The 24,017-nt window shown below is 37.9% G+C and overlaps 1 long non-coding RNA gene across 6 annotated transcripts in view; it reads left to right on the top strand.

The window, feature by feature from the left end:
- LOC103163044 overlaps nucleotides 1–24,017 on the top strand; it is a 154,845-nt gene that overhangs the window by 66,413 nt on the left and 64,415 nt on the right. For 5 of the 6 annotated variants that reach the window (XR_004771519.1, XR_003488386.2, XR_004771515.1 and 2 more), the window contains one exon: nucleotides 2,140–2,273. The exons of the other annotated variant lie outside the window; for it this stretch is intronic. This is a non-coding gene — a long non-coding RNA (uncharacterized LOC103163044). Of the gene's footprint in view, nucleotides 1–2,139; nucleotides 2,274–24,017 lie in introns of those variants that run through there. 6 annotated transcript variants of the gene reach the window in all.

Here is a 24,017-nt window from a genome sequence, read left to right as displayed (position 1 = left end):
TCTCATTTTCTTTTTTTATTTTTATTTTTTGTTTTTTTGTTTTTTTTCGAGACAGGGTTTCTCTGTATTGCTTTGCAGGTTGTCCTGGAACTCCGTCTGTAGACCAGGCTGGCCTCAAACTCATAGAGATCCACCTGCCTCTGGTTCCCTAGTGCTGGGATTAAAGGTGTGTGCCACCAACACCCAGCTGCTCTTACTTTCTTTTTAAACCCATCATGTCCAATATGTGTTGTCTATCTACTCCTGTATGTAAGGCCTGCCTTGGAATGTAGTCAATATACCAGTTATCATAGTATTTGGAACATTGATTGACTTTCCCTCTTATAGCAACCATGAAATCCTAGTACTTCCTCAACTAGGGGTTAGACTTCATACCCATCTCTCCTCCTCCATGCTGGAGTTGTGTATGGCTTGAGGCTATGCAGGTCTGGCGCCCACTGGGACAATCGCTGTGAATTCATATGCATCTATCCTGTTGTACCTAAGTTTTCTTAAAGTCATCCACTACCTTTGCTCTTAAAAATCTTTCTGCCATCTTGCTTCCTTATTAAACCCTGAGCCTCAGGCGGGAGTGGGGTGCATATCTTAGTTTTTCTATTGCTGTGATGAAACACCATGACCAAAAATCAAGTTGGGGAGGGAAGGATTTATTTGGCTTATGCTTCAGCATTGCTGTTCAGCACTGAAGGAAGTCAGGAGAGGAATTCAAACAGAACAGGATCCTGGAGGCAGGAGCTTATGTAGAGGCCATGAGGGGTGCTGCTTACTGGCTTGCTTCCTCTAGCTTCTTCAGCCTGCTTCCTTCTAGAATCCAGGACTACCAGGGCAGGGATGGAACCACCCACAATGGGCTGGGGCCTCCCCCATCAATCACTACTTAAGAAATTGTCTTACAGCTGGATCTTATGGGTGCATATTTCTCAATTGACATTCCCTCCTTTCAGATAACTCTTGTTTGTATGTCAAGTTGACATAAGACTACCCAGCACAAGTTGTAATATAGACATCTATCTCATTTAGAACTGAAGTACTGCAAAGTCTTTTATTTTTGGCATGTTGATCAGTTCTGGGTATCTGTGTTAATTACCATCTACTGAAAGAAGAACCTTCTCTGATGAGGGTTGAGTGATCTATGGATTTAGAAATATGTCATTAGGAATCATTGTATTGCTATATTCCTTTAGTGGAAAAGTAGTAGTAGGTTTTTTTTCCTAGGGCCCATCACCTATCTAGCCAAAAGTTCTTGGTCTTATTGACAGCATCAGATATGGGTTGTATCTCATGGAGTAGGCCTTAATATAATCAAGTAGTTGGTTGCTACCATAATAATTATACTACTACTATACCACCAAAGCATTGTTCTAAGCAGGCTACTTCTGTAAAATATTAATGGTTATTTATCTCCTCTAGTATCATGCAAAAAGGCTAGTAGAGATGAAGCTTCCAGATCAGTACCAGTTGATTTCTACATAATTTATGACTGAAGTATGTGGTGTCTTCAACAATAGAGTGTTAGTATAACATTTTAGAGGATAACCAACAGCACTGGCAATAGTGTTAATAATGTTTGAGGATCTGTGTGAATCCATTATCCAACAATTCAAGAATAGATAATCTATTCCTAAGTATTGGGAATTTTATTTGGTAGTATATGATAGCTAGTTAAGGCATTATCTTACCATTATAGAGCAACTTCATTCAGATTCTTTTTATATGTGTACATGTAGGGATTTTAAGAAACTTCTATAGTAGTAATTTCTATATGGCTTTAAAAAAGACTTTTATTGATAGTTGTCTCATTCCATACTCTCTCCTTTACCATGAGTTTCTGGCCCCCACCCAATTAAATATTTCCTGTTCTATTCCTTTATGTAACTATAGTCTATTTCCACATCCCCCCACAATCCAATCTTCCCCATACTCTCTTTTTAGTTTCCTAACCTCTGTGGGTATTCCAAATGAAACATACATATCTATAGCTTAAAAGCTAACATCCATATATGAGAGAAAACATGAAATGTTTGACTTTCTTGATCTGAGTTACTTTACCAAGGATAATTATTTTCCATTCCATCTATTTACCTGAAAATGTCATAATACATTTTACTTTCTTTTTTCTTTTGAACTCTCCTGCTGAAGGTTGTGAAATCTGGATGGGGACAAAAGGAAGAGTATCATCAGGAGTTGAAGACTTTAAACATTTGTGCCAATCCACATAACTTCCTGGGCCACCAAGAATGTATACCAGAACATTAAATATTTCTTGAAAATCATATAATTCACTTTTCTTAATAGATAAATTTTTGTTAATGTGTACCAATTTTATTATCCATTCATCAGGTGATAAACATCTAGCCCATTTCCATTTCTTGGCTATTGTGAATAGAGCAGCAATGACCATAAGTGAGCAAATACCTCTGTAGTAAGATACAGAATCTTAGTCGGGCATTGGTGGTGCACTCCTTTAATCCCAGCACTCGGGAAGCAGAGGCAGGTGGATCTCTGTGAGTTCGAGACCAGCCTGGTCTACAAGAGCTAGTTCCAGGACAGCCTCCAAAGCCACAGAGAAACCCTGTCTTGAAAAACCAAAAAAAAAAAAAAAAAAAAAAAAAAACAAAAACAAAAAACCAGAATCTTCTGGATATATGCCAAAGAGTAGCAAAGTTGTAAATTGTGGTAGATCTATTTCCAGCTTTGCAAAGAACTTCCATACTGATTTCCATAGTGGCTATATAAGTCTGTGCTACCACCAGCAATGGATCAGTGGTCCCCTTTCCCACTTCCTCTCTAGTACCTGCTATCATTAGTTGTTTTAGTCTCAGCCATTATGACTGAGGTATGATGTTGTAGAATATTACTTTAATTATGTAAAGGTGTGTTACATTTGTTTATGCTGTATTTGTTTAATTATGTAAAGGTGTGTTGCTTTTGTTTATGCTTCACTTGTTTAGTTATGTAAAGTTGGGTCGCTCTTTCCCCTTGCCTGCCTAAGGCCCACGATTGGTTTAATAAAAAGTTGAATGGCCAAGAGCTAGGCAGTAAAGGATAGGTGGGGCTAGCAGGCAGAGAAAATAAATAGGAAGAGGAATCTGCACTTGAAAGGAGTAGAGAGGAGGAAAGAATGTTGAAGAATGAACGGGAGATGCTCAGGGCCAACCATCCAGACATGGAGTAGGACAGAAAGGTAAAAAGTCCTGATGCAAATTGTGGATGAAGAGAAACAGGTTAAAATAAGTTATAAGAGCTAGTAGGACAAGTATAAACTAAGGCCAAGCATTCATAACTAATAATAAATCTCTGAGTCATGATTTGGGAGCTGGTTGATGGCCAAAAGAAACCCTGCTACAGTATGATGAAATCTCAAAGTAGCTTTTTTTTCTGGTAATTTTAATTTGCATTTCCCTAATGGCTAAAGATGTTTGTCTTAGTTAGGATTTTAGTGCTGTGAAGAGACACCATGACCATGGCAACCCATATAAAGGAAAACATTTAATTGGGACTGGCATACAGTTCAGAGGTTTAGTTCATTATCATTATGGCAGGAAGGCATGCAGGCAGACATGGTGCTATAGACATAGCTGAATGTTCTCAATCTAGATTTGCAGACAGCAGGAGGAGATGAGGCACACTTCCTCTAAAACAGTCTACTCCAACAAGGCCACACCACCTAATTGTGCCACTTCCTATGAGCCTATGGGGGGCCATTTTCATTTCAAAACACTACATTTGAGTCTAGGGGCCATTTTCTTTCAAATCACTACAATGTTGAACATTTTTTAAAGTGTTTCTCAGACACTTGTATATCATCTCTTAAGAACAATGTGTTTAGTTCCATTCCACATTTTCTATTGGGTTATTTGTTTTCTTGATGTTTTATTTGGGGGAGTTTATATAGTATAGATATAGTATAGATATTAAACCCAGAGCCACCTCTCCTAAGCATGTCCACCTTTCAGCTACTCCACACACTACCATGCTGACCTGCGACTATGGGAAGGCCTAACTGGAACCCCCAGAGTGACCCAATCCTGAAAACCAAGCACCCATCCAACAAAGCAAGATGAGATATCCATATCAAAACACACCACAAGGGGCTGGAGAGATGGCTCAGTGGTTAAGAGTACTGACTGCACTTCCAGAGGACCCAGGTTCAATTCCCAGCACCCACATGGCAGCTAACAACTGTCTATAACTCTAAGATCTGACATTCTCACACAGATATACATGCAGGCAAAATATCAATGTACATAAAATAAGAATAAATAAATTATTTAAAAAAGGAAACACCACTAAAGGACCTAACCTGAGATGCCCAAGTTCCATTGCAAAAGCAATCAACACAAAGAACTAAGACAACTAGTCTCCTTCAAGAAACTAGCTTCCCATTGTAATATCCACTGAGCAAAGCAACTTAGCTAATGCAGAAGACAAGGAATTAAATCTATATGTTCAAGAAGCTCAAAGAAATATGAATGAATTTTTGAGTGAAGACCATAAAAACACAGTTGAATGAAATAATGAAAACAGTTCAGGATATGAAAATAGAATTTAATAAAGGGATAGTATCTCTGAAGAACAGCGAAACTGAAATAGCACCCGAAATGAAAGATTCAGGAAATCAAATGAAATGCTCAGAGGAAAGCCTCAGCATCGGATTAGAAGGTGTAGTATTCAGAATATAACCATAGCTTGAATAAGCCAGGAAGTAATATCATGAAGTGCTGATCTGTGATTTCAGTAAGAAGAGGGTTATATATTGTTTGCTCTGTTAATTTCCTCAAGTTCATGAGAAATTAAGTCACTTAGCCATTGGGACCTTAAGGTAGTGGAACCTCCAGGACCTATCGCTGGTGCACAAACTGCTCAAGGAAGGCCTTACCTCCTCTGAGAAGTGGATGGGGTTGAGAATGGGGAAGGTGGGTGTTGGGAGAAGTGGAGGGAAGGGGAACTGGGCTTGGTATTTAAAATGAAAAAAAATTAAATAAAAAACAAAAGACACTACTTGTTTTCTTTTTCCTTTTTTATTTAAATTAGAAATAAGCATACTTTACATGTCAATCCCAATTCCCTCTCCCTCCCCTCTTCCCCTGCTCCCCACCAACCCACTATCCCATTCCCTTTCTGCTCCCCAGGGAGGGGAGGCCTTCATTGGGGAATCTTCAAAGTCTGTCATATCTGGAGCAGGGCCTAGACCCTCCCCGTGTGTCTAGGCTGAGAGAGTATCCCTCTATGTGGAATGGGCTTCCAAACTCCATTATTGTACTAGGGATAAATACTGATTGACTACCAGAGGCCCCATAGATTAACCAGACCTCCAAACTAATATCCTTAAAACATTATTTAATATATTTTTAGATAGCAAGGAACTTTCCCAAGTTTGCTATGGCTTTAATGTTGCTCTTAATTGTTAACTATTATTAACAATTATTTTTAACCTCTATATTCCCTTCCACTGATCAATATATTTGACTCTGTTTAGATTTGGATATAAAATATCCTGGAAGGATCCTTTATTAAATGTTTTGTCCCCAGCTATTGGCACTATAGGTAATTGGAATATGAAGTACTAGCTCCATCAATACATTCATTGATGAGTTCATAGTTGAGTGGGCTCTCTAAATTTTATTTTCCACAACTTTTTGTCCCATAATGGTCTGATTTAACCTAGGACCAAAGGCATTGATCCAACTGGCAATAGAATGAAACCTCTAAACCTGTAAGCCAAAACAAACTTTTCAGTAATTTTTTTCTCAGATCATTTATCACAGTAGTACAAACCTGATTAAGGCACAGTCTATCAAAACCACGTTGTCTAATCACTGAACTGAACTGGAACCCAGATGCAGAGAAGGACAAGTGAAGAGCAAAGGGTTCCAAATCAGGCTGGTGAAACCCACAGAAACAGCTGACCTGAACAACAGGGAGCTCTTGGTCCCCAGACTGATAGCTGGAATACCAGCATGGGAACTGATCCAGACCCCAGGAACATGGGTTTCTGTGAAGAAACCTCAGAAATCTATGGGACCTCCTGTAGAAGCCCAGTATTTATCCCTAGCATAGGTGTGGACTTTGGGAGACCATTCCACATAGAGGAATACTCCCTGAGCCAAGACACAGGGGGGTGGGCCTAGGCCCTATCCCAAAGGATACAATAGATTCTGATGACCCCCCTATGGAACACCTCACCATCCAGGGGGAGCAGAAAGGGTATGTGATAGGTAGGGTGTTAGTTGAGGGGGTGGTAGCGAAGGACAGGAGGGAGAAGGGAACTGGGATTGTCATGTAAAACAATCTTGTTTCTCATTCAAATAAAAAAAAAAAAACGTTGGAACAAAAACAAAACCAAACCACATTGTCCTCAGTGTTGTAACTTCATAGTAAGTTTTTAAAATCAGGTAATTTGCTCTCCAGCTTCCCCCCAAATTGATACTAATCTACTATTCTTTTATTCCTGTAATATTCTGGGATCCAGTGTGTTCACACATGAATACTTCTTGCTGGGATGTTTATGGAATTAATGCTAAACTTATGTCTTGATTTAAGGGAAACGCCTTCTTCCTAAGAGTACTGTACTTATGTTTATTTATTAAGGGACCATGCTTACTTTATCAGCTCTTGGTGCTTCTCAGTGCATGATTCATTTATATCTCTTATTAGATTAATATGTAACTATTTATCATAAATTATATTTTATGTTAAAATTGATTGCCAGTTTTCACTGCTACCACGTGGAGGCCCTATGGACAGGAGGAAGCCCATAAGGCCAAAACCCTACCCAAAGAACTACATACAGCCAACTAAGGGATGCTGAGAGTGGGAGAAATAATCTTCCCCACGGAAGATCACACCAATAGGTTATCCAATACTTCATGGTCAGCCCTGAAAACATACATACAAGTAAACTTTATACAGACTGAGAAGTTTATACTTATGAATATATATGTATATGCAATATGCATGTAATAAGAATGAACAAAAAACAGATAATTTAAAGAGGACAAGGGGTGAATGTGAGAGCTTGAGGGGAGAAAAGGGAAAGGAAATTGTAATTATTATCTCAAAAATAAAAGAAAAAAATATATCAAGGTATTTTACTTCTTGGACATTGATATCAAGAGTTTCTTGGAGGGGGTGGAGAAAAGATTCGGTCGCTAACTCCAGCTCCAAGAGTTCCACTGCCCTATTCTGGTCTCTTTGGGTACCCCCCAACACACCCCCACATCCCCACACACACATGTGTGCACATGCTCACACATACAACCACACAGAAACATAACGACATGCAGATGTACCTAGACATACACACAAATAAAATTAAAGTTTCTTAACTGGGTGTGGTGGCATATACCTTTAATTCTAACAATTGGGAGGTAGAAGCAGGTGAATCTCTATAATTTCAAGGGCAGACTGGGCTACATAGTGAGACCTGTCTCAAGACCTGTTATCTCATTTTGCAGTGGTGTATAAAGTAACTAACCAGTACAACTTTAGAAGTAAACTGTAGATAATCTAGATTTTCACATATGTAGTTAATATTGTTTGCAAGTAATCAGCTTATTTTTCATTTTGAATACTTTTATTTGTTAATCTTTTTCTTGTCTGACTCACTATGAATTTTCTATGTTGACTTTCATATATATTACAAGCAAATGGGTAGGACTTGTAAGATGAAACAAGGAGATGTAGAGTATTTATATGAAGTGTTTATTGATTTACTGGTTTAAACATTTCCTATGGACTTACTGTGAGAATATTGTAACAAATTGTCAAGTTAGTATAACTCATATTACCATGTTCTGCCTTGAGTATTCTCTATATTTTGCAATCATTTTCAAGGGTAGTGATCTAAAATGAACACAAAAAAATTTGGTCTGACAATTATAAAATAGAGCCAAATTGTTGTGTCCTTTATTTTAATTCTTGTTTGGTTGTTTTTTCCAGACAGGGTTTCTCTCTGTAGCCCTGGCTATCCTGAAACTCACACTGTAGAACAGACTGGCTTTGAACACTGAGAGATCATCCTGCCTCTGCCTTCCAAATGCTGACATTAAAGGTGTGCGCCACCACCACCCAGCTCCTTTTATTTTAATTCTAAAAATTATTTTAATGCAGCTTGCAACAACATTAATTTTTTTTTTTTTGGTTTTTCGAGACAGGCTTTCTCTGTGGCTTTTTGGAGGCTGTCCTGGAACTAGCTCTTGTAGACCAGGCTGGTCTCGAACTCACAGAGATCCATCTGCCTCTGCCTCCTGAGTGCTGGGATTAAAGGCGTGCACCACCACCACCTGGCTACATTAAATTTTTCTAAATAAACAATTTACTGAAACTTAGTCTTTTTCCTAATGAACTCTAAATTGTGACATACTTACCTCAATCTTTTATTAAAACATATTCAAGCTTGGCCTTGGTGGCACATGCCTTTAGTCCCAGCACTAGGGAGGCAGAGGCAGGCAGATCTCTGTGATTTCGAGACCATCCTGTTCTAAAAGAGCTAGCTCCAGGACAGCCTCCAAAGCCACAGAGAAACCCTGTCTCGAAACCACCCCAGAAAAGAACAAACAAAGAAAATATTCAAATTTATTTTTTTCTCCATTTTTAAGTTAAATTAGAAACAAGTTTGTTTTAAATGTCAATCCCAGTTCCCTCTCCCACCCCTCCTCCCCTGCACCCCACTAACACCCTACCTAATCCATACCCATTCTGCTCCCCAGGGGGGGGTGAGGCCTTCATTGGGGGATCTTCAGAGTCTGTCATATCCTTTGGGATAGGGCCTAGGCCCTCCACCATGTTCTAGGCTGAGGGAGTATCCCTTTATGTGGAATGGGCTCCCAAAGTCCATTCCTATGCTAAGGATAAGTACTGATCTACTACAAGAGGCCTCCTCACTGACACCCATATTCATTGGGTCTGGATCAGTCCTATGCTGGTTTCCCAGCTACCAGCATTGGGGTCCATGAACGCCCCCCCCACCTTGTTCAGGTCAGCTGTTTCTGTGGGTTTCACCAGCCTGGTCTTGATCCCTTTTCTCATCACTCCTCCCTCTCTGCAACTGGATTCCAGTTCATTTCAGTGTTTAGCTGTGGGTGTCTGCTTCTGCTTCCATCAGCTGCTGGATGAAGGCTCTAGGATGGCATATAAGGTAGTTATCAATCTCATTATCAGGGGAGGGCATTTAAGGTAGTCTCTCCACTGTTGCTTAGATTGTTAGTTGGTGTCATCCTTGTAGATCTCTGGACATTTTCCCAGTGCTTGATTTCTCTTTAAACCTATAATGGCTCCCTCTATTATATTATCTCTTATCTTGCTCTCCTCTATTCTTCCCCTGACTCAACCTTCCTGCTCCCTCATGTCCTCCTCTCCCCTCCTCTTCTCCCCTTCTCTTTCTTCTGGCTCCCTCTCCCATCCCCCCATGCTCCCAATTTGCTCAGGAGATCTTGTCCCTTTCCCTTTCTCCAGGGGACCATGTATGTCTCTCTTAGGGTCCTCCTTGTTTCCTAGCATCTCTGGTGGTGTGGATTATAGGCTGGCAATCCTTTGCTCTATGTCTAAAATCCATAGATGAGGGAGTACATATCATGTTTGTCTTTTTGTGACAGGTTACCTCGGTCAGAATGGTTTCTTCTAGTTCTATCCATTTGCCTTCGAATTCCAAGATTCCATTGTTTTTTTTTCCCCCCCACTGAGTAGTACTCCATTGTGTAAATGTACCACATTTTCTCTATCCATTCTTCCGTTCCATGTCTGGCTATTATAAGTAATGCTGCTATGAACATAGTTGAACAGATGTCCTTGTTGTATGAATGCGCATTTTTTGGGTATATGTTTAAGAGTGGAATTGATGGATCTTGTGGTAGACTGATGCCCATTTTCCTGAGGAACTGCCATGCCATATTGATTTCCAAAGTGGCTGTATGAGTTGGCACTCCCACCAGCAGCGGAGGAGTGTTTCCCTTTTTCCACATCATCTTCAGCATAAACTGTCATTGGTGTTCTTGATTTTAGCCATTCTGACCGGAAAAACAACTGAAAGATTTTAAACAAAGAATAAACTCATACACAATCTGCCACTTAAAACAACTATACAAATACCATCTGGTATGCAGAATGATTCTGATCAAGAGCGTAATGAGTGGATCAAAGCTACCTGTACATTATTTGTACAATATTCTCACGTCTCATTTATTTCACAGTGACACATTCCTGCTGTTTCTTTTTAATTTTTATTTTTTAATTCAAGTCAGAAAAGTTAGTGATTTGTCACTCTAAAAGAAGAGATTAGAATATTTAATCATAATGATTTGGCTGACAGTTCACATGATGAAATATATTTAAATTATATCACTAATTTTTAATCATTTTGAAGTTTATTGGTTTGAAAATGTGAGATGACTGTATGGGGTCAAAGATTTATATTTTCATACTAAATTTATAATGAACTAATTTTAAATAAAGAATTCTAACTTAACAGGACATTTATATTTTTGAATGTAAAAATGTTGATTAGTTTTACAGACACAATAAAAATTATCAACAGCAATTTAGAATGACAAGCTATGACAGTTAATTTGTGTGCATTATTTCATTAAATTTTATTGAGTATTTTTATGTTAAGGAAAAAAATCTTTTCTTAACATGTTTTGTTGCAGTAAGTAGAGGGTTCCAGGGCTGGTTTTTGCTTGCTTTAACAATAATTTAATTTGAGCTGTGTAAAATGGAAGTCAGTAAAAGAAGGGGTAAGCAGGAATGCATTCTGTTTCTGTTCTGTTTTATGGTTTGCAAGTAGGAAAGACAATTCTTAATTGTCCATAACTCAATTAATGGAAAAACATAATTTAGATTTATAATAACTTCTGTAAGCTTGCTGAATTCTAGGTACTTTGTTGAAGGTGAAAATATGAACCATTAAAAGAGTTCTTCCAATGTCTTATTACATCTTAGATGTAAATTATGTCATCTGAAAGTCATGGCATATTAAATGTAGTCCACAAAAAAGTCATAGTGAACCCCACATACCCATCATCTCAAATGCATAATTGACATGCAGAGTTGACTTACTTGCCAAATTTGCCGTTCTCCTCCTCAGACCTTGACAATTGCACTGAGATATGCTCATGCATGATTCCTTTCTGTACTGTATTTTCTAAGGGATAAAAAGGAGATAGCTGGATCTTACTGTAACAGCCTCATGAAAACTTTAGTAGTGTTCTAGAAGCTTCAGAATTATAATTTCAGAGATTAGAAATATTACCTAAAAGATTTCAAAGACACATACACTTAAAGTTCCAGAAATGAATTATTTAACCACATATCTATTTGTCACTACTAAATGTAGGGTGCAATACTTCTTTTGTAGATTCCTGGAAATAAAATTCATGATAGTGAATAGTTAATTGCAAAGGTTAATATACTAAGTAGAAAAGCAACCTTGGTCCAGAATGTATTTGGGTTTTTTTCCTTTCTAATAGGTTTTCATTTAAAATATTGAAGGGGTAGTCCTTTCTTATATCTATATAAACAACTGTTTAAAAAACCACACAAAACATTCAGGGAAATTTAGAATACTTTTTTATTTCATTCTAATTTGTATTAATAATGCAACCAAATACTCAGCCAGCCAATTAAAGTCTAATACTATTCTTTTAGCTTTATTTACATATGTGGCAATACAGAAACAGGAGCATAAAACTACAGAGATTTATTCCTTATGGGTGAGAGTAAATAAACACTTAACTAAATATGTCCCTTTACTACATTAGTTGCATACAATTTGGAAGTAAGGTAACTAAGAAATGGATGTCAAAATTTTAAAGCAGTTCCAAAAGGCATTGGAACAACAACATAAAGAAATTGTTCCTTCCATCCAGAATAATTTATGAAGGAAGAAAATGAACCTTGGCTTTGAAGAAAAAGTAGTAGTTCAACAGGACATTTTAAATATAGTATAATAATAAAAATAATATCAATAATAATTAATAATTGGTATATAATAATAAACATTAAAAACAGAAGTACCAAAGTATGAGGTATGAGAGTTATAAAAAATGATAGACTACAAGATGCTGAACTATACTACTTATCTAGAGAAAATAGAATAATTAAATGAAGATAATGGAAACTTAAAACTACCTTGATGAATAGTTTGAATTTCAGGTTAAGATGGTTATAACTTGCTGGACAGTGGTGGATCGTGCCTTTAATCCCAGCATTTGAGAGGCAGAATCAGGCAGATTTTTGTGAGTTAGAGGCCAGTGTGTTCTACAAGAGCTAGTTCCAGGACAGACTCCAAAGCTACACAGAGGAACTCTGTTTCGAAAAACCAAAAAAAAAAAAAAAAAAAAAAAAAAAGATGGTTGCAACTTAATATATTCAGACTTATAAATAAGGGAATGACAAAACCAGAGCTATGTATAACTCAGGAAGAATAATCTAGTGAAATTTGTTCTTTTCCTTTCTAGTGGGAAAATAAAGGAACGAATAAGTATTTAAGATAACTTTCCAACATGGAGAGATTTGGGTTTAATAATGATAAATAACATTTTAATAGTTCAGATAAGAACGTATAAGGTCCTCAGAAAGGAAATGGAGTTAGAAAAATAGTGATGGTTAAGTGCTTTGGGCATTTGCCAAAGAAAGAGAGAGTTGAGTCATATGTTAGATCTACTTTTAACTTTTTGAGAATTCTCCATACAGATTTCCATAGTGGCTGCCCTGGTTTGCAATCCATTAATGGTGAATGAGGGTTCCTCTCCCCCCTGCATCCTCCCCATCATTAGCTGTCAGTTATTTTCTTGATCTTAACCATTCTGAGTGGGGTAAGATGAAATCTAAAAGCTGTTTTAGTTTTTCTGTCTCCAATTGCTAAGGATGTTGGGCACTTTGAAAACAGTTCTTAGTCACTCTTATTTCTTCTTTGGAGAACTCTCTGCTCAGATCCATAGCCTATTTTTACTTGAGTTTTTGTTCTTACAGTTCTTTGTTTATACTGTCTATTAATCCTCTATCAGACATACAGCTGGCAAAGATTCTCTCCCATTCTGTGGGCTTCATCTTCACTGAATTGCTGGCTCTTCTTGGCATACAGGAGCATTTAAGTTTTATGATACCCCCTTTGAACTGTTAGCCTTAATTCCTGAGCAAATGGAGTTCCACTGAGGAAATCCTTTCCTACACCTCTAACTTTTTTGTCTGTCTGTTTTTACTTTTGGTTTTGATTTTGGTTTTTGGTTTTTTGAGACAAGTTCTCTCTGTGTAGCCTTGGCTGTCCTCACTCTTTAGACAAGGCTGACCTCAAACTCAGAAGTCTGCCTGCTTCTGCCTTCCTGAGTGCTAGGATTGAAGGCCTGTGCCACCACTGCCTGGCTACACCTCTATCTTTTTTTTCTATTTTTTATTTAAATTAGAAACAAGCTTGTTTTACATGTCAATCCCAGTTCCCTCTCCCTCCTTTCCTCCCCTGCCCCCCTCCACTAACCCCCTTTCTGCTCCTCAGGGAGGGTGAGGCCTTCTATGGGGGATCTTCAAAGTCTGTCATATCATTTGGGTCAGAGCCTAGTCACCACCCCGCCCCCCCCCTCCTGTGTGGCTAGGCTGAGAGAGTATCCCTCTATGTGGAATGGGGTTCCAAAGTCTATTCCTATGCTAGAGATAATATTGATCTACTACCAGAGGCCCCATAGATTTCTGAGGTCTCCTCACTGACACCCACATTCAGGGGGTCTGGATCAGTCCTATGCTGCTTTCCCAGCTATCAGTCTAAGCAGGGATCAGAAGGGAATAACAGAGATTGAAGCAACAAACACAAACCCTGCATGGGATGGACCCTGAATGGGTCTGACCTAGGTCCTCTGCATATGTTATGGGTGTGTAGCTTGGCATTCTTGTGGAACCCCAAACGGTGGGAGTAGGTGCTGTCTCTGACTCTTTTGCCTGCTTCTGGGACTCTTTTCCTCCTACAGGGTCACCTCATCCAGCCTTGATTGATACAAGGGTTTGTGCCTAGTCTTATTGTAACTTGTTATGCCATGCTTGGTTGATAACCCTGGATGGCTTGCTCTTATTTTTTCAAAGGCAAACAAAGGAGGAGAGTATCTGGGGGAGAGAGGAGATGAGGGAAGGGACTGGGAGAAACTGGGCGGGATGTATGAGAGAAGAACAAAAACCATGAAAAAATGTAAAAACACAGGCTCATCTATAAGTAAAATTAATACTCTAAAATATATTTAATATATGGAAATGTATATATAGTATACAAATGTATGCATATATGTAAATATACTTATATGTAAATTTCACATTGGTAGTGACATAGTATTCAAAAAGGAAAAATAGCATTATAGTTTAAAATTTTTATGTATAAAATAGTGGAGATAGTGGTATGTTCATGATATAAAAAGCAAATCCCACAACCAATAAAATAATGAAACAAAGCATTAGAACTAACATTACAATAAAATGGTAAATGCAAGTCATATAACGGTTAAAGCAGTGAATCAGAACAATTGTAATAGCGTCAAAGTCTTTGGCTTCATTCATGAGAAGAAGAGTTAACTTTGTTCAATTCTGAGCCACAACTGCATTTTTAATGTAGTCTGGTCTGCTGATGTATTGGTCAAAGTTTCATAACACTTTCAGATCTTAAATTGGAGACAATTATTGCCTCTGCAGAATTCATCCCTGCTATTTTACAGACAGTTCAACATAAAAAGAGACTAGTGACTCATTAGTGTGGTATTTCTACATAGGTATAACACATTACAATGTGAAACACAGTCTCAATTGTAAGCCAGAACACCAGAACATACGGTTATTCTTCTATGAATTACTTTCCTTTTTTCCCTAAAATGTGGCCAAGAAGGGATTTGTTTGTAATCTTTTCTCAGACATGGAAAGGACCCCAAGACTCCATGCCAAAAGGCATCTGCACAGTTACAGTCTGCTTCTGATTATGTGTTTAGATTGGAAGAAAAGATGTAAAATGAAAATGTGTTTGTATGAAGAAAGAAGCTTGTGGGAATTCTCTAAGTAGATTTGACTGTGATTTCCTTACTTTGATCACCTTGTTTATGTTAAACTCAGAACACTCCTAAGTTGATGTGTAAAGAGTTGAGCACATTGAAGGACAAAGAAGACTCAACATTCTTGAAAAAAAATATTTTTATTTTGCCTGCGTGTATGTATATGTACTCTGTGTGTGTGTGTGTGTGTGTGTGTGTGTGTGTGTGTGTGTGTGTGTGTGTGTGTGGTCTGAAAAAGTCCAAAGAGGATGCCTGATTCCCTAGAATTGGAGTTACAGCTATTTGTGAGCCACCATGTGGGTGCAGCAACCCAATATTGGTCCTGAGCAAGAACACATAACTAATGAGCCATTTCCCCATCCTCAAGATTCAATATTTTTTAAGGGAAAATATTAATTCCATCATCCTTTCAGTGATTCTATTCCACTTTTAAAATGTTGATTATTATAATAATACAATGATTATTGTGATTATTTTCCACCTACCAAACTCTAGTATCTGTTGTGAGTTTCACCATTGTTAGTGAATAACTTTTTTCCATATGATCACAATTTTGAAACAGCTCATAATTTTCCTGCCTCAGCCTCCTAAGTACTGGGATCACTGGTATGTATGACCACATTCAGTCATTTTTCCTTTATGTGTGTGTGTGTGTGTGTGTGTGTGTGTGTGTGAGAGAGAGAGAGAGAGAGAGAGAGAGAGAGAGAGAGAGAGAGAGAGAGAGAGAGAGAGAGAGAGAGTGGGGTTTATGTATGTGTGGTACATGCACGTTAGTGTTTGGCTATATGCACCCATGTGTGCCTATGTAGAGTCAGGTCATCATGTGTCTTCCTCCTTTGATCTCCACTGCATTGCCTTGAAACACACGAAACTGTAAGCTTGTCATTTAGGCTATGATGCCTGTCCAGTGAGCTCTCGGGATCCACTTGTCCAGTTCTGGGGTTTCAGGTACACAGAACTATACTGAACTGTTAACATATGTGTTGGGGTTTTAACACAGGTTGTCATGCTTGCAGAGCAAGCACTCTTAATTGAGCTATTGAGCCATATCCCTAGCCATCATATGCCTTTTTCTTAAAATCCAGTAGTAGTGTTTCAGAGTATGAGTTGTGATTCTTTTTCAGTGACTCTGTCCAAAGCTGCCTTAAGAGTATTCAGAATCTGGACTTTGTTTTTGAGCTAGCATCCTATGGCAAATCAAGAAAGGCCACAGTGTGGCAAAGTGCTGCTTAGATCTGCTGCTTTGTCCCACTTGTGGGAGGGGGCAAGTAAGTGCAGAGTCAATGACACAGACTCGTCAAGACAAGCTGGATATAGCAAGCTCAGCACATTTTAGGAAGGGAAAAGCCTTATATATTTTCCACCCGCCTTGGGGAGGGGAAGCAACCACAAGGGCATCGGGGTCTCTCTTGGTGGCTGGAGACTGGTTCAAGTCATCTTGTCTCTTGGTACCGCAACAGTTGCTAGGGGCTCCTTTGGCAGACTCAATTTGGAGAAGTTAGTTTATTGCTTGCTCAAATAGCAGGTTTAATCCGGTTTAGGCCAGCAAGGGCCTATTGGCCCCCAGGTCATTTGTGCCTGGGCAAATATGCTTCCATAGCAAAGGACACATGTCTGCCAGTTAGTATTTATAAAACAAATCAATTTAATATTTGTCACTCAAATTCCTGGCACGAGTTCTATTTGTTTTTTGTTTCCTCATGATAAAATCACAACACTTTCGAATTGCACGTATTAATTATATCACGGTTTCCATACATTAGAAATCCAAACGTCGTTCATTAAGTCCTTCAGTCAAAGTTTCACAAGGCTGCAGTCAAGGTGTTGCTTAGGCTTCATTCTCATCAAACATTTTGAAATATACAGCCACATTCTTCTTTAAGAACCGCAGGCAAGTTCCCATGCCCATCGAAGGCTCTACTTTCCCTTTCAAGGGTATTTACTTGATTACATCAAGTTTGTTGAGAATAATCTCCTGTTAAGTCAAAATCAGCTGATTGGGACTTTAGCTCTAATCTGCAAAATTGCTTGAACTTTACCATATTCTGTTGATTGAAACTCATTACAGACTCATTCTACATTCCATGCAAGAAATTATAAATTGTGACACATTAAAGTTTACCTGTTTTTGTGATCTTTTTGTTTACCTGTTTTTGTGCTCTTTTTGTTTGTTTTTTGTTTTCTTGTTGTTGTTGTTTTCCAGACAGGGTTTCTCTGTGTAGCCCTGGCTGGCCTGGAACTCACAGAGATCCACCTGCCTATGACTCCAGAATACTGGGATTAGGGGGTGTGCCACCACACCTGGCTACAGTTTCCCTTGTAATGTATCCATCTCATTGTCCTTGCCAGTGACTATGGGAGTGACCACAGTTACATAGTTTATTGTTGGTAAGCATTTTCCTCACTTGTAATTTGGGGATATGAAGATGAATCAACTCAAAGGATTGTTATAGAATTTAAGTAACCTGGATATTGATGAGAATCAAATAAGGTATGATATAAAAATCATTTGCATGACGTTTGGGTTATTAATAATATTTTCCCCCCTGTTAAGCCAAGGTGGCCTTGTCCTGCTCTCTGCTCTAGCATTCTCATAGACCTCACCATAATCTGTAAAATTTCTTTTTGTACATATAGATTTCCCTTTACTATACATTTTAATCTATTTTTACCAGAACAGAAATGATTATGATTTTCTCTAAATTCTACCTTTAGCCATGGAATGCTCCTAGCCACACAAAAATGGCTCTGTTGGCTAACCTATAGAATAGAGTATAGAATTTAAAAGTTCTTTTCCCAAGAATGTCTCAGTAATAAGCATTTTATTTTATTAAATACATATTTAGATATTTTGGGGTTTCCTAACTTTACAAATGTGGTATCTTCATCAGATAGTCACTAAATTGGATTACAAACTTTAAACAGTACTCAAACTTGAAACAAGGGAATTATTTTGGAAGGAAGAAAGTGATGTAAAAAACAGCTGCTTATGAAATATTTAGGTTATTATTTCCCTTAGTATAAACAATTCCTTTACTGTAATTAATAAAATCAAGGTTCCGCATTTCAACCATGATTATTCCTTTTCTTTTTAATAACTTCATTGAAGCATAATTAGTATACAATTAATTTTATAACCATGACATCAACAATAAAGACAACATAATGAACATATTTACCGTTCCCAAATTTCTTCCCCACCATCCCTAAAATTTTCATTAACTTTCATTTCATATTTATGCTTATCCTTTGTGATTTTTACATTCATTTTAACTGATAAGTAAAACTAATAAATGTAAATATTATGGGGATTTAATGCAATGTTTTTATATGTGTATGTATACAATGTTTAAATCAGGACAAACATGCTTAGCTCTTTTTTGAACAAAAGAGACAATGATTAAGAGATTACCAGACCAAATTTCAAGCTATATTATAGAATTCTAGTAATAAAAACAGCATGACACTGGCACAGAACAGACATGTAGATCAATGGAACAGAATAGAAGACCTAAACATGAGTGTACATAATTATAATAATTTTATATTTAATAAAGATGCCAAAATACACACTGGAGAAAAGAAATCATCTTCAACAAATGGCGTTGGTAAAACTGTATGTCAGTGTGCAAAATCAAACTCCAAATGAATCAAAGATCTCAATGCAAAACTTGAAATACTGAAACTTTTAGAAGAAAACATGGCAGTACCTTATGAGACAAACATCGTATGTACTCATTCATATATGGATTTTAGACATAAAGCAAAGGATTACCAGCCAACAATCTACACCACCAGAGAAGCTAGGAAACAAGGAGGACCCTAAGAGAGAGATACATGGTCCCCTGGAGAAGGGGAAACGGACAAGATCTCCTGAGCAAATTGGGAGCATGGGGGGAGGGGAGAGGGAGCTAGGAGAAAGAGAAGGGGAGAAGAGGAGGGGAAAGGAGGACAAGAGGGAGCAGGGAGTTTGAGTCAGGGGAAGAATAGAGGAGAGCGAGATACGAGATACCGTAATAGAAGGAGCCATTATAGGTTTAAAGAGAAATCAGGCACTAGGGAAATGTCCAGAGATCTACAAGGATGATATCAACTAACAATCTAAGTAATAATGGAGAGGCTCCCTTAAATGCCTTTCTCTGATAATGAGATTGATGACTACCTTATGTGCCATCCTAGAGCCTTCATCCAGTAGCTGATGGAAGCAGAAGCAGACACCCACAGCTAAACACTGAATTGAACTCCTGGAATCCCGTTGCAGAGAGGGAGAAGTGATGAGCAAAGGAGTCAAGACCAGGCTGGTGAAACCCACAGAAACAGCTGACCTGAACAAGGGGGAGCTCATGGACCCCAATCTGACTGATAGCTGGGAAACCAGCATAGGACTGATCCAGACCCTCTGAATGTGGGTGTCAATGAGGAGACCTCGGAAATCTATGGGGCCTCGGGTAGTAGATCAGTATTTTTCCCTAGCATAGAAATGAACTTTGGGAGCCCATTCCACATAGAGGGATACTCTCTCAGCCTAGACACACGGGTCAAGGCCTAGGCCCTGCTCCAAAGGATATGACAGACTCTGAAGATTTCCCCCTTGGAAGGCCTCTTCCTCCCTGGGGAGCAGAAAGGGGATGGGATAGTTGGCTAGTGGGCACGGGGGAGAAAGGGAGGGAGAGTGAACTGGGATTGACATGTAAAGCAATCTTGTTTCTAATTTAAATTTAAAAAGAGAAAAAAAATCTAGATAACATTAACCAGTTCAGCAGAGGTAAACCTTCTGGGAGAGACATTACAAATAAGTCTCTTAGCAACATCAGAGGACATCACACTTTTATATATCCACCTTGAAAGTTTGTCATCCTCAATGGATTAAGTGAGCACCACCTTTCAGGACCTATGCAATCCTAGGGGAGAGAGGAGAGTGCAAATATACTTCAGTGAAGAATGTGAGCCACAAAGCAGAGTTAAGCCAATAAGTAAATTATCTGGACTAGAGCTCCAGAAGTCCATCAAGATGTTAAAGTCAATACCAAAGAGGGAATTAAGAAGACTCCGTGAAACAAAGAGATCCAGAGTCAGAGTCATAGTCCTTATTCTGAGAGCTGGAGACATTAGTGCTCAGCAATCAGGAAACAAGGAAATTCAACCCACTAGGAAAGGTAGATTTCACTCCCCCTGTCCATTCTGGTCTATCCTGTTTTCATTCAAGGGGAAAAAGTGGCTTCCATCCCATCCGAAGAATAAGCTGCAAAAGACAATACCTCTGAGTGTGTATGAAAGTTGCACATTTATCATATGAGCAGGGAACTTGACCAGTTCATTACTTTTCAATTTTTAAATAATATTTATTCAAAGCTTTTGTTCTTTTGGGGGTGAGTTGTTCTACTGATTTGATTTTTAAAATCCTAATTTCCCATTTTAATATCCTACTCCATTCTTTACTAAGTTTACTGGGTATGTATATGAACTATCTAATTGGTATTTTTTTCATTTAAGTACGTTTGTTAGAAACTCATCGATTGGTTATTGTTGTTTCTTTTATCCCATACAAATAGTAATTATGAGCCCAAGCCCAAGAGAACTCTATTCACTCAGAAGATGTATAGAAAATTAAGTAAATAAATAGAGTGGGGAAAAGAAAAAACATAATACCAGAAAATGCAAAAATCATAGTGTGGAAATATGAGAAATACAAAAAAGTAAGTAATATGACTGATCTTAGAGCTCATTATTATTTAGCGACTACAGCCAAGGATACTGAAATAGTTACAATTACAGATATATAATTTGAAATTCTAATTTTGATAACAATCAATGACCTCAAAGAAGATTCAAGCAAGCAAGTAAGGAAAGTCAGGAATCAGTTCAACAAATGAATAAGAAAGTCAGCAATATGGATGATAAATTCAGCAGCATGAATTGAAAATTATACAGCAAAGTTGAGATTCTGGGCAGGGTGAGGGGAAGTCTGAAAATTTAAAAACTCAGTAGACATTAAATATAAAAAACATCAGAAAGGATTACCATTTAAGTAGAACTAACTCTAACGTTCCACAAATACGCTACACAATAGAAAGGAAATGTGGGCTGCCAAACTCATTCGACATAGCTAGTATTATTATAATGCTAAAATTAGAAAACGGCAATGAAGAAAATAAATTGTAGAGTAATTTACCTGGTGAACAATCATAAAAATTCTCCATACATGCTCCTAAACTGAATTCAGCTATGTATGAGGAAGATCAGACACCATGATCAACTGGCTATTCAAGTACAGTTCAACTTATGCTAATCAAACAGGTAGTATGGCAAATAAATAGACTCAAGGATAGAAACCATAGGATTTTCTCAACAGATGTAGAAAAGGGCTCTGACAAAGTCCGACATCCTTTCATTATAAAAGTCCTGAAAAAAACTAGAATAAAAAGGAATGTGATTCATCATAATAGATGGGTTTGCTGGTAAACTTTTAGCTAACATATTAAATGGGGACAAAATGAAAGCATTTCTTCTAAACTCTGGAAAGGGTGTCTAGTCTTTTACCATTATGCAATGCAATATGCAGCTTGAAGTCTTGTCTAGAGCAACCAGGCAAAAGAAAGAACTAAAGGGATACAAATAGTAAGATACATCAAATTATTGCTCTTTTCAGATGGCATGATACTTTAATTAAAAAGCCCCAAAGTATTCACCTGAAAATAATCTTTGATATGATAAACTTTTTTTTTTTTTTTTTTTTTTGGTTTTTCAAGACAGAGTTTCTCTGTGTGACAGCCCTGGCTATCCTGGAACTCGCTTTGTAGACCAGGCTGGTCTCAAACTCACAGAGATCCACCACTGCCCAGCAAGATAAACATTTTAATAAATGTAGCAGGACATTAAATCAATGGCTTTTCATGAGTTTTGTAAACCAATAACAAACATGCTTAAATAAGATCAAGTAACTAATCTCGTTTGTGATAACCTCAAAAATATTACTTAGTAATACACCTAACCAAAGAAATGAAAGACTTTTACAATGAAAACGTTAAAACACTGAAGATATTGAAGAAAACAGCAGAAGCCAGGCATTGATGGCACACGCCTTTAATCCCAGCACTCGGGAGGCAGAGGCAGGTGGATCTCTGTGAGTTCGGGGTCAGCCTGGTCTCCAGAGCGAGTGCCAGGATAGGCTCCAAAGCTACACAGAGAAACCCTGTCTCGAAAAACCAAAAAAAAAAAAAAAAGAAAGAAAGAAAGAAAGAAAGAAAGAAAGAAAGAAAACAGTAGAAAATGGCAAGACTTCCCATACTTATAGATTGGCAGAATTAATATTGTCTATTATACTACTGAGAGATTCACGGAGTCAGTGTAATACTAATCAAAATTTCGATGACATTTTTCACAGAAACAATTTTTAAAAATCCTAAAATTCATATGGCAACAAAAAGGACTTCAAAGAGCAATGCAATTTTGAGTAAAACATGTAATGGTAGAGGTATATCAATACCCATTTTGAGATACTTTAGAGTAATTGTAATAAATGGGATAGTACCTGTTTAAAATGTATGAATGAACCAGAATAAATTAGTACTGAGTAACTATATAATTCTGTCATTGCCAATCACTAGTTATGAAAATTGAGCAGTACTTAAGTTAAGCCAGCTTCAGTTTCATGTGCAAAGTGGAGCTCTTGGTACTTAGCTAGGATTATGTGAGAGATCATGTACATTAGCTCATGCATATTAAACGTGCCATAAATAGTGTATGGTTTCCTATCACTCTACTGTAGAATCCATGAAGTAGGATTAAGTATGTAAGGAAAGATAATATGAAGTACCTTTTGTTTGCTAAATAAAGAATTGAGCTCTTTATCATCTAAATCTTATAAGCAATATATATATATATATATATATATATATATATATAATATATTATTATATATCAACGAGAACGTGTCAGTGAGCAAGCCTCTTCTGTCACAAAGGAGAATTGATTTTAAAAAGCCAATGGAGTTTGTAGGTTATTTTTATGTGGAATACATGCTAGAGAAAGGAGTCCAGGGTTGCTAAAAGGATACATCCTATTAAGTAGGAGACTGGCAGTTCCATTTGAGAAGACAAACGGGGGGGGGGGCGGACAATTTAAAGTGTAATAATGAAGAAAGTGTCATGGTAATTATTTGTTGGTTTTTCAAGCAGGGTTTCTGTGAGAAACAGTCCTGGCTGTCCTGGAACTCACTCTTTAGACCAAGCTGGCCTCGAACTCGCCAAGATCCGCCTGTCTCGTGCCTCCTGAGTGCTGGGGTTAAAGGCGTGTGCCACCACTGCCCAGCTGTCACGATAATTTAATGCAAAAATAACGTATATCACAAAATCAGCCCCATGAGAAGATACTGGAAAAAGTGAAGTGGCACTGTTTAATCTGTTTAAGATAAGTCAAGAAAAAAGCTCCAACCCATAGGTAATACCTACAAGTGAAATAGGTGGCAAGATAATTGTAAGAACACTAAAATTCCAGTAGTAGAGGATAACACAGCAACACTTTTAAGGCTTGAATGGAATCACTTTTGGTTTGTGAGAAAGCAGAAATAAACATTAGAACATCTGGAAGATGTGAAACAGGAAAATGTGGTGTTTATGTGAAAGCATGAGGAGCCAAACAGAACAACTGCTGAAAGGCATGATTTCCCAATTCAACAGCAAGTGAATGCTAACGTCTTTGGGGATGTCTAAATTAGTAGAGTAGTTAAGCTCCTGTGAAATCTTGACACTGGATAACTAGGAATTCCTTCTGCCATAGGCCTCCATATCAAAGAAATATTGGTAGGAATGGAACCAAATTATAACTGAACAAAATAAAAGAAAGATAAATCCCAGATAAAAGTGACTAAGGAACAGAGTGGTGGTGTCACACGCCTTTAGTCCTAGCACTCAAGACACAGAGGCAGGTGGATTTCTGTGAGTTTGAGGCCAGCCTGGCCTACATAGTGAGTTTCAGGGCATCAGGGCTACATAGGGAATCCCT

This window comes from Cricetulus griseus, chromosome X (assembly GCF_003668045.3).
Source record: "Cricetulus griseus strain 17A/GY chromosome X, alternate assembly CriGri-PICRH-1.0, whole genome shotgun sequence".
Lineage (NCBI taxonomy): Eukaryota > Metazoa > Chordata > Mammalia > Rodentia > Cricetidae > Cricetulus > Cricetulus griseus.
The sequence above is the reverse complement of the archived record's forward strand: the minus strand, read 5'-3'. Positions and strand labels throughout refer to the sequence as shown.